This window comes from Saccoglossus kowalevskii, chromosome 11 (assembly GCF_978046115.1).
Source record: "Saccoglossus kowalevskii chromosome 11, keSacKowa6.1, whole genome shotgun sequence".
In the NCBI taxonomy this organism is placed as follows: domain Eukaryota; kingdom Metazoa; phylum Hemichordata; class Enteropneusta; family Harrimaniidae; genus Saccoglossus; species Saccoglossus kowalevskii.
Window position 1 is genome coordinate 2403603 of NC_140651.1, and position 11599 is coordinate 2415201.

The 11599-nt window shown below is 32.5% G+C and overlaps 1 long non-coding RNA gene across 1 annotated transcript; it reads left to right on the forward strand.

Annotated features, from left to right (window-relative positions):
• Positions 1–773: 773 nt before the first annotated feature.
• Positions 774–6576, forward strand: LOC146735859 (uncharacterized). Its single transcript, XR_014930883.1, has 2 exons — positions 774–971; positions 6406–6576. It is a non-coding gene; the product is annotated as an uncharacterized LOC146735859 (long non-coding RNA).
• The last annotated feature ends 5023 nt before the right edge of the window (positions 6577–11599 follow it).

Here is an 11599-nt window from a genome sequence, read left to right on the forward strand (position 1 = left end):
TAACGATTCCTGGTTGTATTGACAATAAGCTGTCGATAGTAAAGTATTGTTGCTAAAACCTGCTTGTCCATTGTTCAATGGGTGAATTAATATTGAACCACTCAAATATTCTGGAATACAATATTGATGTAAACACCTTCCCAATAACTGGAAGTAAGGATATGCCCTGTTATTAAAGTCTTCCCACAGGGAGCCCAGGAACTATAATCAACTGTAATACGCAGTCTCTATGAGCGGGGGGGGGGGGGGTATCGGCTGGTATCCAGTGTAAGAAATAGACAAGGGATGAAGGCTCCAGCCAGCTCACATTTTTTAAACTCGAAAAAACAGACGAAAAGAATGAAAAATAAAATCTAAAAAAAATACCAGGTTGAAGAATATTAGTTGCTTCTTCAAATTTCGCCAAAGCCCTACCTACATTTTACCGATATCTGCAGAATAAATCAAGAAAACTACACAAATTTACTCCATTTAGGAATTCCTCACGGTTTGCCCGAACGCACGGCACAGTTGGAGGCGTGGCCTATTCAGCATTTGTCAACAACCAATCACAAGACTGGTTACGAACCACATCGAGGTCACGACTGTTAGGAGTTCAAAAGACCCTTACGTTCAAAAGTCTCCCCTGTATATTTTTTATATCTTAATTACTCACTAATTTATGACTCTTACATTCATATTTTAGCAGGAAGTTGTTTAACTTTATATTATCAACAGATACTGTTGGCGTTTCCTAATTTTAGCGAGACTATTTATTATTAATAACTCTTTTTCGTCGGAAACCCCGTTCTACTTCTTCAAACGTGCGAAAAAACCCGTCGATAATTGACTACTAGCCTGAGGAGTATGAAAATGGCATCATGGGAAAACTTTAAATTTGTCTACCGGAAATCAATGGCCGTTCTGTTGCTGTTGAACCGTCCCGCGAATCTTCCACATAGATTGCTATTTTACATCGCTGCGACTAAAAGGTGGGTAGTTATTGCATTCAATTTGTTAACAAACATGTACAAATACTAAATAATGGGAGGTGGGTGTTTCATGATTGTAATCGCTTCGTGGACAGTTGACGCTGGTTCCAGTGCCAGAGACGAGCGTGCTCGTTTACTAGTGCAGTGATGTGATGATGTGAGCTGCAGTCCGGGTGCTATGAATTGGGAGATACAATGTAATCAGCAATCATAGCTAGCATATAAATTGTTCATGTTGCTTCTAAAATATGCCCGTACTATTCGAAAATATTGGGTACGTTCAGTGAAGTGAGTGACTCAGGCCGACAAACAGCTCGTCGCAGTTTAGTCGGTCGCCACTTATCCTGATCATGGAGGTAAAAAACATCCGTGTTTTGATAGACAGTCTGCATGTCTCCAGTGTTTTTGTAATTTTGGTAATGTGTTTTGAGAAATCTGATTTTTGAAAATATGCCTGTGCGTCGTACAGCTTCGAACACGAAAATTAGAAGCAGACTGGCAACGCAAGCCCCATCAAGTCATTCCATGTGTGCCTCCAATTGATCGAATGTACAATGATACGCATTATTAACTTGTCGAGATAAATTGATACACTGAAATACCCCTACCCAAAGGAGGGCAAATATGTTTGAGTTACAAACTTTGAGTTACTAACAAGTCTTATCATAATTTAAAGGTCACTGTGACCCTATTCAAAATTATTTAATTTGTACCCCATAAAAGTATATACTGAACATTACCATATGTTTTGTGTTGTTGATGTAACATTTTCTGTCTGCATTTGGTCAAGATCTAAAGAAACAATATGTTTACTATGAATTTATTATTTTATTCTGTTTTAAAAAGAATGAGAACCTGTTTGTAAATTTTATATGATAAATTTAATTTGGGAAAAAACACAAACTGTACACACTTTATTCTTTTATCCAAGATTTTGTATGATCATATTATTATAATTTATACTATTTTGAAGTAGTGTTTTTGAGTGAACTTACAAAACATTTTTTAGAGAAATTGAGAAAAAATACAGCAAAGGAAACACAGGCGTACACTACTGTACACACATATTTACAACAGCATAGTATACAAAACAGAAAATGTTGTATTTAAGTTAAACAATTCTCACATGTTGTGCATCTCCATGCCTGTCATAAAAGTGGTATCTCCCAACTGCCCGTGAAACATGTATCTAAACTCCAAAGGCGCGGCCTTTGATCTGATTGAGTTTTGTCTAAACAATCATGTACATTTCATGATTGACCTGACCACTTTTAACGAAGGTTCTAACCGGCAAATCTGCACGTCTGTGTTTCCGTTACTGATTTATCTGCATGATTGGTTGGAACTCCATTGACAATCCCTTTTCACAATGTTTGGTCCAGCATAGTGGTTACAAGTGTACGAACAGTCATATCTCTGCCATTTCTATGCCAATCTTCTCCAAACTGGGTATGATTAGTGTACTTATGGGTCCGGTGCTGACATCATATAGTGTGTGTGCTAATTTGCATATTTGTAAATTGTAATCCTTATGGATGAAGTCATATCTCTGGCATGGCTGATATTCTTCAAACTTAGCATGATTAATGTAATTATTGATCCGATGGTGACAATATATATTGTGTGTGCTAATTTGCATATCTGAATATTATTTGCATATATTAATGTTTGTGGACGAAATCGTATCTGGTGTTTCTATGTTGATCTTCTCCAAACTTGGTATGGTTAGTGTACTTATGGTTCCGGTTCTGACAACATATTGTGTGTGTGCTAATTTGCATACGTTTGCATATATTAATGCTTATAGACCAAATTGTGTCTGGCATTTCTATGCTGACTTTTGACTGTCACGCTTATTTTTAAAACTGTTGCTCTCAATTTACAAATTCTCTCCATTCACACTAAAGCTTTTCAGTGTTTAACTTTAATTGCAAGAACAAAGAGTTCAAAAATTTCTAGCAACTACATACAGATTTGTTCAGTGTAATCAACCAGATTCAAAAATAGCATACACTGCCTTATAGTCACTGTAATAGCAGTGTAAGGTACCCAAAGTTGTAACTGAATGATTCCAATTTTCCATGAACAGTTTGGGAATCAACCATCTCTGATGGGTTTTTTTGTTTTATTTACATATGAAGACATTTGAACAAAGTGATTTATTGAACTTAACACACAAAATCACCATTACCAGTAAATAGCGTTTTATTTATTTGGAAACTGTACATGTATAACTAACCGGATGCAACACATACATGTGCGGTCAGAAAAGGATTTAAATTTTGAGCAGTCTGTATGAAAAGGGGGGATGATTTTTAGCATCGCTGTCGACTTTGTCGAGCGGAGCTTATCATATAAGTGATTGTCCGTCTTCGTCCGTCCGTCGTCCTTGTCAATGTTTTACTTTTTCTACTTCTTCTTGAAAACTACAAGCCTGAATGCTTTTATACTTGGTGTATATGTACCTTGGGTAGATCTCTCTCAGATTTGTTCATTTTGTATTGATATCTTCAATTTTCGAATTTTGGGGAATATTTTTGCCATTTTCGGTAAAAAGTGATATTTTCGACTTCTTGTTAAAAACCACAAGTCCAATTGCTTTGATATTACATATATAGGTACAACATGTGGACCTCTCTCAGATTTGTTCATTTTGTAATGTTATCTTTAATTCTTTAATTTTGGTGAATATTTTTGTCATTTTTGGTAAAAAGTGATATTTTCGGCTTCTTGTTAAAAACCACAAGTCTAATCTTTGATATTACATATATAGGTACTACATGTGGACCACTCTCAAATTTGTTCATTTCATGATGACACTTCAATTCTCTAATTTTGATGAATATTTTTATCATTTTTAGTAAAAGTGATATTTTCGACTTGTTAAAAACCACAATCATATACATGTATGTTGAAAAATTATATTTTTGAATTCTCACTTATTACTACAGCTGCTAACAATATTGTATAATTTTATCTTACCACTTTGTTGTAAATTCATATTTTACCCCATTTATGCATTTTATCATTTTTTTTCGGACTATGTTTTTAGTCCCCGTTCGGACAAAGTCCGAAAATCGATCTCCGTCCGTTCAGAGTCATATCTCAGAATCCCTTGGACCGATTCCATTCATTCTTTGTATGTGCCTAGTACTTTATGTGGGACATATGCACATGCAGTGGTTTAGCGATTCAATTCAAAATGGCCGACTGGCAGCCATCTTGTTTTTTGAAAATGTTGTATTTTGAACATGCTTTGTCAGTTTTCATTCAAATTTAGTACATAGATCATACATGTTAGGATACATGTCCCTGGTCGTCCGTGAGTTCCTGAGTGTCCGTCCATCCATCCGTCTGTGTGTCCGTCTGTCCGTCCGTGTGTCCCTCTGTCCAGAGTCATATTTCAGAATCCTGTGGACTGATCCCGTTCATTCTTTGCATGTGCCTAGTACCTTATGTGGGGCATATGCACATGCCGTGGTTTCGTGATTCGATTTAAAATGGCCGACTGGCAGCCATCTTGTTTTCTGAAAATGTTGTATTTTGGACATGCTTTGTCAGTTGTCATTCAAACTTGGTACATAGATTATACATATTAGAATACATGTTTATGACGATTTATTTCGCAATTGGATCAAAGATTGTCGACTGGCAGGCATCTTTTTTTTTATGCGGTATCTTGGACGTGCTCTGTCAGTTTTCATTCAAATTTTGCACATACATGTACATGTACTTTATACATGTTAGGATGCATGTCATTGACAATTTGTTTTCAAAATCTGGTAAAGGATGGCCGATTGACAGCCATCTGACTTTTTGGCCTTACTACTATATTTCCACAATTTATGTACCATTTTTATTCGTATTTGGCATACATCATACATATCAAGTGTGTTTCATGATCAGATCAAAGATGGCCGAATAACAACTGTTTTTATTTTTGGCCATATTACTACTACACGAAACACACGTGTTTTGATGTAAATAAACAATCTGTTGTATACTCCACTTGGAACTCAAGTTTCAAGGACACGCTCGTGACAACCCTTCCGCTTTAATATGACGAGCACAAGGAGAACTTTGAAAAATTTAACGGGGACTGTTTCATTTTCAATGACTTGTTTTTAATTGTAATGTTATCATATTATTTCGTAGTCATTTTATTTTATACCCTATTTATGCATTTCTTTATTGTGTTCTCGTCATTTTTGCAGTGGATTGTTCAATTGTATGTTAAATGTTATATCTATATGCTGTGCATGAAAAACCATTTATGAATGTACTGTTTTAAATGAATAAATAACAAATTACAATTACAAATTTTGACCTCAAAACAAATCGATTTGTCCATAGTGTCAGCGATTATTTCCCCCAGCACATTCACATCCCTATCCAACCACATCTGGTCTACTGGTAACTTCACTGTCCCTTACATGTGTTTAACCATTACACAACATAATTTTCAATACGCCACTATTAAACATCTGAACTCTGCCCCCCCCCCCCAACCCTAAAAAGCATGGGCAGTAGAAGCATTTTCAAACAAGAGCTGAAGAAAATGCTTCTCAGTGAATTATATTTATCTATGTACATAGAGCATATTCATTTTAAAAGTATGCCAATTTGAATACTCTTATTAAATAATTTTAATATCATTCATTCATTGTGATGATTGATTATACTATTTACTGGTTGATCTCATTTATTTAATTCATAACTTTTGTTTGTTTGTTTACTGTGACTTTTATGACGACTTAATTTTTTTATTTAATATTAAGGGCCATGGACTAGACTAGTCCATGTGGACTATTTCCTTGGTCCCCACCAGTATTATACAATTTTGTCCCGTACATGAACATGTAAATATTTTGTTTGTATACTGGTGAAATAAATAAATATAAATATAAATCGAGAACCAGTAATCATATTCAGACAAAACTCGGCAATCGGATAGTATGGGACAAACGATGGTTTTGTTACAAGTCTGTTCATATTTAATCAGGAAAATTTGCATTATAATGAATTCTTCTGGTGCTAATATCCTAAAACAAAATCGTCACATACAACCCAGAACACTGAAAAATATATTTCTAATAATCGGATGAAATCACAGATAATTTAAGGCACTTATATAAGATCTAACTAGTTGTTGGTGTCAATCTGTGCATAATTAATTCACTTTAACTTATAACTTTTTTGTATGAATAAATTCTTGTTCCAGTTGTACCTTGATAACTAATCTTAATATTTAAGTAGTATATATGCAGCAACCGTATGTCAACAAGCTATTCTGATATCCGCATTAGGAGCATATATATTGCATGTTTTATATTATATATTTACTTCTCAAGAAAGCTGGCACAAAATAAAATGTTGTAGTATATTTCTGTACGGTTTAAATTAAGGTTTATTGTACATTTCTTTTTATTCACAGGATAAATGCAATACACCAATTAACTAAGGAGTTGTAATGAAGACCGGATTGGTGGAAATTTGTCAGGTCCTGACCCTCCTGAACCTTGCATACATGCAACCTGATATTATTGTTTTGTTTTGCAAATGTGTGTTTAATATTAACTTGAATAAATGATTTTCTCAAATGATACATTTTAGGTGTTTGTTTTGTTTCCCCGTCTACTTCACGAATAGTTCAATAATTTATAAAACATGATGTTCAAAAGTGCCCTCAATAAATGTCTACTAATATTAATTAGAAATGAATGGAAGTTCAAAAAGTATCCTATTTACGTTCAAAAGTATACTCGTAATATCGTAATGTTATGTATTAGAAGATTTCAATAAATGTCTACTAATATTAATTAGAAATAAATGGAAGTTCAAAAGTATCCTATTTACGTTCAAAAGTGTACTCGTAATATCGTAATGTTATGTATTAGAAGATTTCAATAAATGTCTACTAATATTAATTAGAAATAAATGGAAGTTCAAAAGTATCCTGTTTATGTTCAAAAGTGTACTCGTAATATCGTAATGTTATGTATTAGAAGATTTCAATAAATGTCTACTAATATTAATTAGAAATAAATGGAAGTTCAAAAGTATCCTATTTACGTTCAAAAGTATACTCGTAATATCGTAATGTTATGTATTAGAAGATTTCAATAAATGTCTACTAATATTAATTAGAAATAAATGGAAGTTCAAAAGTATCCTGTTTATGTTCAAAAGTGTACTCGTAATATCGTAATGTTATGTATTAGAAGATTTCAATAAATGTCTACTAATATTAATTAGAAATAAATGGAAGTTCAAAAGTATCCTGTTTATGTTCAAAAGTGTACTCGTAATATCGTAATGTTATGTATTAGAAGATTTCAATAAATGTCTACTAATATTAATTAGAAATAAATGGAAGTTCAAAAGTATCCTATTTACGTTCAAAAGTATACTCGTAATATCGTAATGTTATGTATTAGAAGATTTCAATAAATGTCTACTAATATTAATTAGAAATAAATGGAAGTTCAAAAGTATCCTGTTTACGTTCAAAAGTGTACTCTTAATATCGTAATGTTATGTATTAGAAGATTTCAATAAATGTCTACTAATATTAGAAATAAATGGAAGTTCAAAAGTATCCTATTTACGTTCAAAAGTGTACTCGTAATATCGTAATGTTATGTATTAGAAGATTTCAATAAATGTCTACTGATATTAATTAGAAATAAATGGAAGTTCAAAAGTATCCTATTTACGTTCAAAAGTGTACTCGTAATATCGTAATGTTATGTATTAGAAGATTTCAATAAATGTCTACTAATATTAATTAGAAATAAATGGAAGTTCAAAAGTATCCTATTTACGTTCAAAAGTGTACTCGTAATATCGTAATGTTATGTAATAGAAGATTTCAATAAATGTCTACTAATATTAATTAGAAATAAATGGAAGTTCAAAAGTATCCTGTTTACGTTCAAAAGTGTACTCGTAATATCGTAATGTTATGTATTAGAAGATTTGAATAAATGTCTACTAATATTAGAAATAAATGGAAGTTCAAAAGTATCCTATTTACGTTCAAAAGTATACTCGTAATATCGTAATGTTATGTATTAGAAGATTTCAATAAATGTCTACTAATATTAATTAGAAATAAATGGAAGTTCAAAAGTATCCTATTTACGTTCAAAAGTGTACTCGTAATATCGTAATGTTATGTATTAGAAGATTTCAATAAATGTCTACTAATATTAATTAGAAATAAATGGAAGTTCAAAAGTATCCTATTTACGTTCAAAAGTGTACTCGTAATATCGTAATGTTATGTAATAGAAGATTTCAATAAATGTCTACTAATATTAATTAGAAATAAATGGAAGTTCAAAAGTATCCTGTTTACGTTCAAAAGTGTACTCGTAATATCGTAATGTTATGTAATAGAAGATTTCAATAAATGTCTACTAATATTAATTAGAAATAAATGGAAGTTCAAAAGTATCCTGTTTATGTTCAAAAGTGTACTCGTAATATCGTAATGTTATGTATTAGAAGATTTCAATAAATGTCTACTAATATTAATTAGAAATAAATGGAAGTTCAAAAGTATCCTATTTACGTTCAAAAGTGTACTCGTAATATCGTAATGTTATGTATTAGAAGATTTCAATAAATGTCTACTAATATTAATTAGAAATAAATGGAAGTTCAAAAGTATCCTGTTTACGTTCAAAAGTGTACTCGTAATATCGTAATGTTATGTATTAGAAGATTTGAATAAATGTCTACTAATATTAATTAGAAATAAATGGAAGTTCAAAAGTATCCTATTTACGTTCAAAAGTGTACTCGTAATATCGTAATGTTATGTATTAGAAGATTTCAATAAATGTCTACTAATATTAATTAGAAATAAATGGAAGTTCAAAAGTATCCTATTTACGTTCAAAAGTGTACTCGTAATATCGTAATGTTATGTATTAGAAGATTTCAATATATGTCTACTAATATTAATTAGAAATAAATGGAAGTTCAAAAGTATCCTATTTACGTTCAAAAGTATACTGGTAATATCTTACAGTTAGGTAATAGAAGATTTCAATAACTGTCTACTAATATTAGTCATAAATAAGTTTACATTGAAATTCTTATTTTTCAACGAAGTTAAAGAGCATCATTTTTTTGGCGTTCTAAAACCTCGTAATATCGAACGTTTAACAGATCTTAGAAAGGGTAATGAGACCAGAAATAAAAATCTTGTACTGAAGCTCAAACAATTACAGTTGTACCAAATATGTCAAAACTCAAGATTGTTCTAGTTAGCTCATTGATATACTTAAAATAAAATATTCAGATATGTTTTTCATGCATAGTTTATCTCTAGAAAATGGGTGAAACATTTATAATTCACCATTTTTCATGAAATTAAACAATCATTAGTATTCTAATTTGCATATTCAGATAATTACCACTAGTAGTATGGATGCAGACTGCATCAATGTATGTGCCTATCATATTTCGTCCAAATCTGTCGAGTTGTTGAGATAATCCATATTTAGTAATGTGCAAATGAGGCAATTTACATATGCAAATTATCTCTAAATGTAGGGGCTATAGAAATGATGCCAATGTATATCCCTACCAAATTTAGTTCAAATCTGTTCAGTGTTGATGAATGAATCCAAACTTAGTGAAAAAATGCAAATATGCTAATTTGCATATGTAAATTACCCAACAGTAATAATGCCTGCAAATAACATCAATGAGCACCCGTATCAAATTTGGTTCAAATCCGTTGAGTTTTCATGAGATAATCCCAATTTACTAAAGAATGAATATGGAAATTGTCTAATTTACATAGTTAACATTAACTGATTTTGTATAAGTATTCATATTTCTCTTCAAATGTCTTCAAATTTCATTTATCTTCCTTTTAGACAACCTCAGAAAGTGAAGTTTATGTGTAAAACGCCTGCATTTGTGGTGAGCAGGCAGTAACATGAATTAAATATGCTATCAGACAGTACCTATGCAGTACCACCTAAGCTTCTGTTCATTGGGACATGGGACCCTTTGAACCGCAACGCAAGGACCCTTTGAACTCCTAACACACGACTCATTTAGCCTTGCTCAACTGGTCTCAACTGGTCTGTCTATTTCTTACACTAGATACCAGCCGATACCCCCCCCCCCCCGCTCATAGAGACTGCGTATTACAGTTGATTATAGTTCCTGGGCTCCCTGTGGTAGTACCTGTTTTATATTTCTGCTAAATGGTTTATATATCAGGGCAAGTACCATCATGAACTGGCGCCTTGTTAGGATTTACTTATCAATAGCTGCAATAATTTTGCCCAGTACAATCTACCCATCCAGAATATTTAAATGGTGTTTTATATCACTCAGATTTAAATCATCAATATTATCTATTTCTGAATAAAGTTCGATAAACTCATCAAAATCCACATAGATATAGGAAAATAAACAAGAAAACCAGCTGGCGTGTAGAATATTTGACGACAGGATATAATTTTTTCTGTCCTAGTAATCAAAATAATGTTGCATCCTTGTTGGTAGCTGTGTCTGGTAATTCACATCTTTCATTGTCACCATATGCGTTTTTCTTAACTTGGAAGTGGTACTATACAATCCATTTACATGTTATGGTACTACACAAATAAACACCAACATATTCGAACAAAATGAAGCAACATTCCTTGGAAAAGTGTGCGTATTGAATATTTCATGATAATCTCCAGAAGAGCTGTATATAATTATGTATGTGTACTATGCTGTGATAGAGTGTGCCATGAAAACTAAATATACACAAATAATAATGTTGATTGGATAATTGGTTGGTTATCTTTACGACGCTTTCATTTTATTATGCGTGAAACAATACGTGTTCCAGTATCGTTAATTGAGGAAAATCAATCTGAGTAATTGATCTTCTGAGTTGTGCACGGGGTTGCTGGCGCCACACTAATGCAACAATCAGAGTTTGAAATACAGCAAATGCATACTAACGTGCCACAGGAATAAAACATGTATACTATGTGTGCCACGTTCAATGTCCATGCATGCACACACATGTGATTGATCACTTTTACTCTACGGGTACATTAGGGTACATCTGGGAAAATAATTTACATTGCATTTCATTCAACTATGTCGGTGCCATAGCCTAGAACATAACAGACGAGTTTGTTCACGTAGCATGGCGCCACTGCCCAAGGACATATAGTTATTCAAAGCTTGGCATAAAACCTTTGTTTCGCTTCAAGGAATATGGGAAATGAACTCAGGATATGAAGTGTCATTTTCTATCAACTTTTAAATGAACGTCAAGCTGTTGGTTATAATTATTTACACGTGTCACTCAAAATAAAAACTCTCTTCTGTAAAACAAACTACCGGTATATCCGATGCCAAACAAAATACCCAGATGTAGGTTCATGTCAATTGCTCATTGCGTTTGACGTACAATATTCAGATTTATACACCAACACAGACAAAAGAAAAACAAAATTTCAGGTTTGAAGTTAAAACAACGATGTCAATCCGTTACACTTTCAGTCTTGAACATAACTGCTCCTTAAATCAACATAATGTTCATTGGCGAATAAAAATAAGCTTGTGCAATCTCAATAGCGTAAAAACCAGACAACACA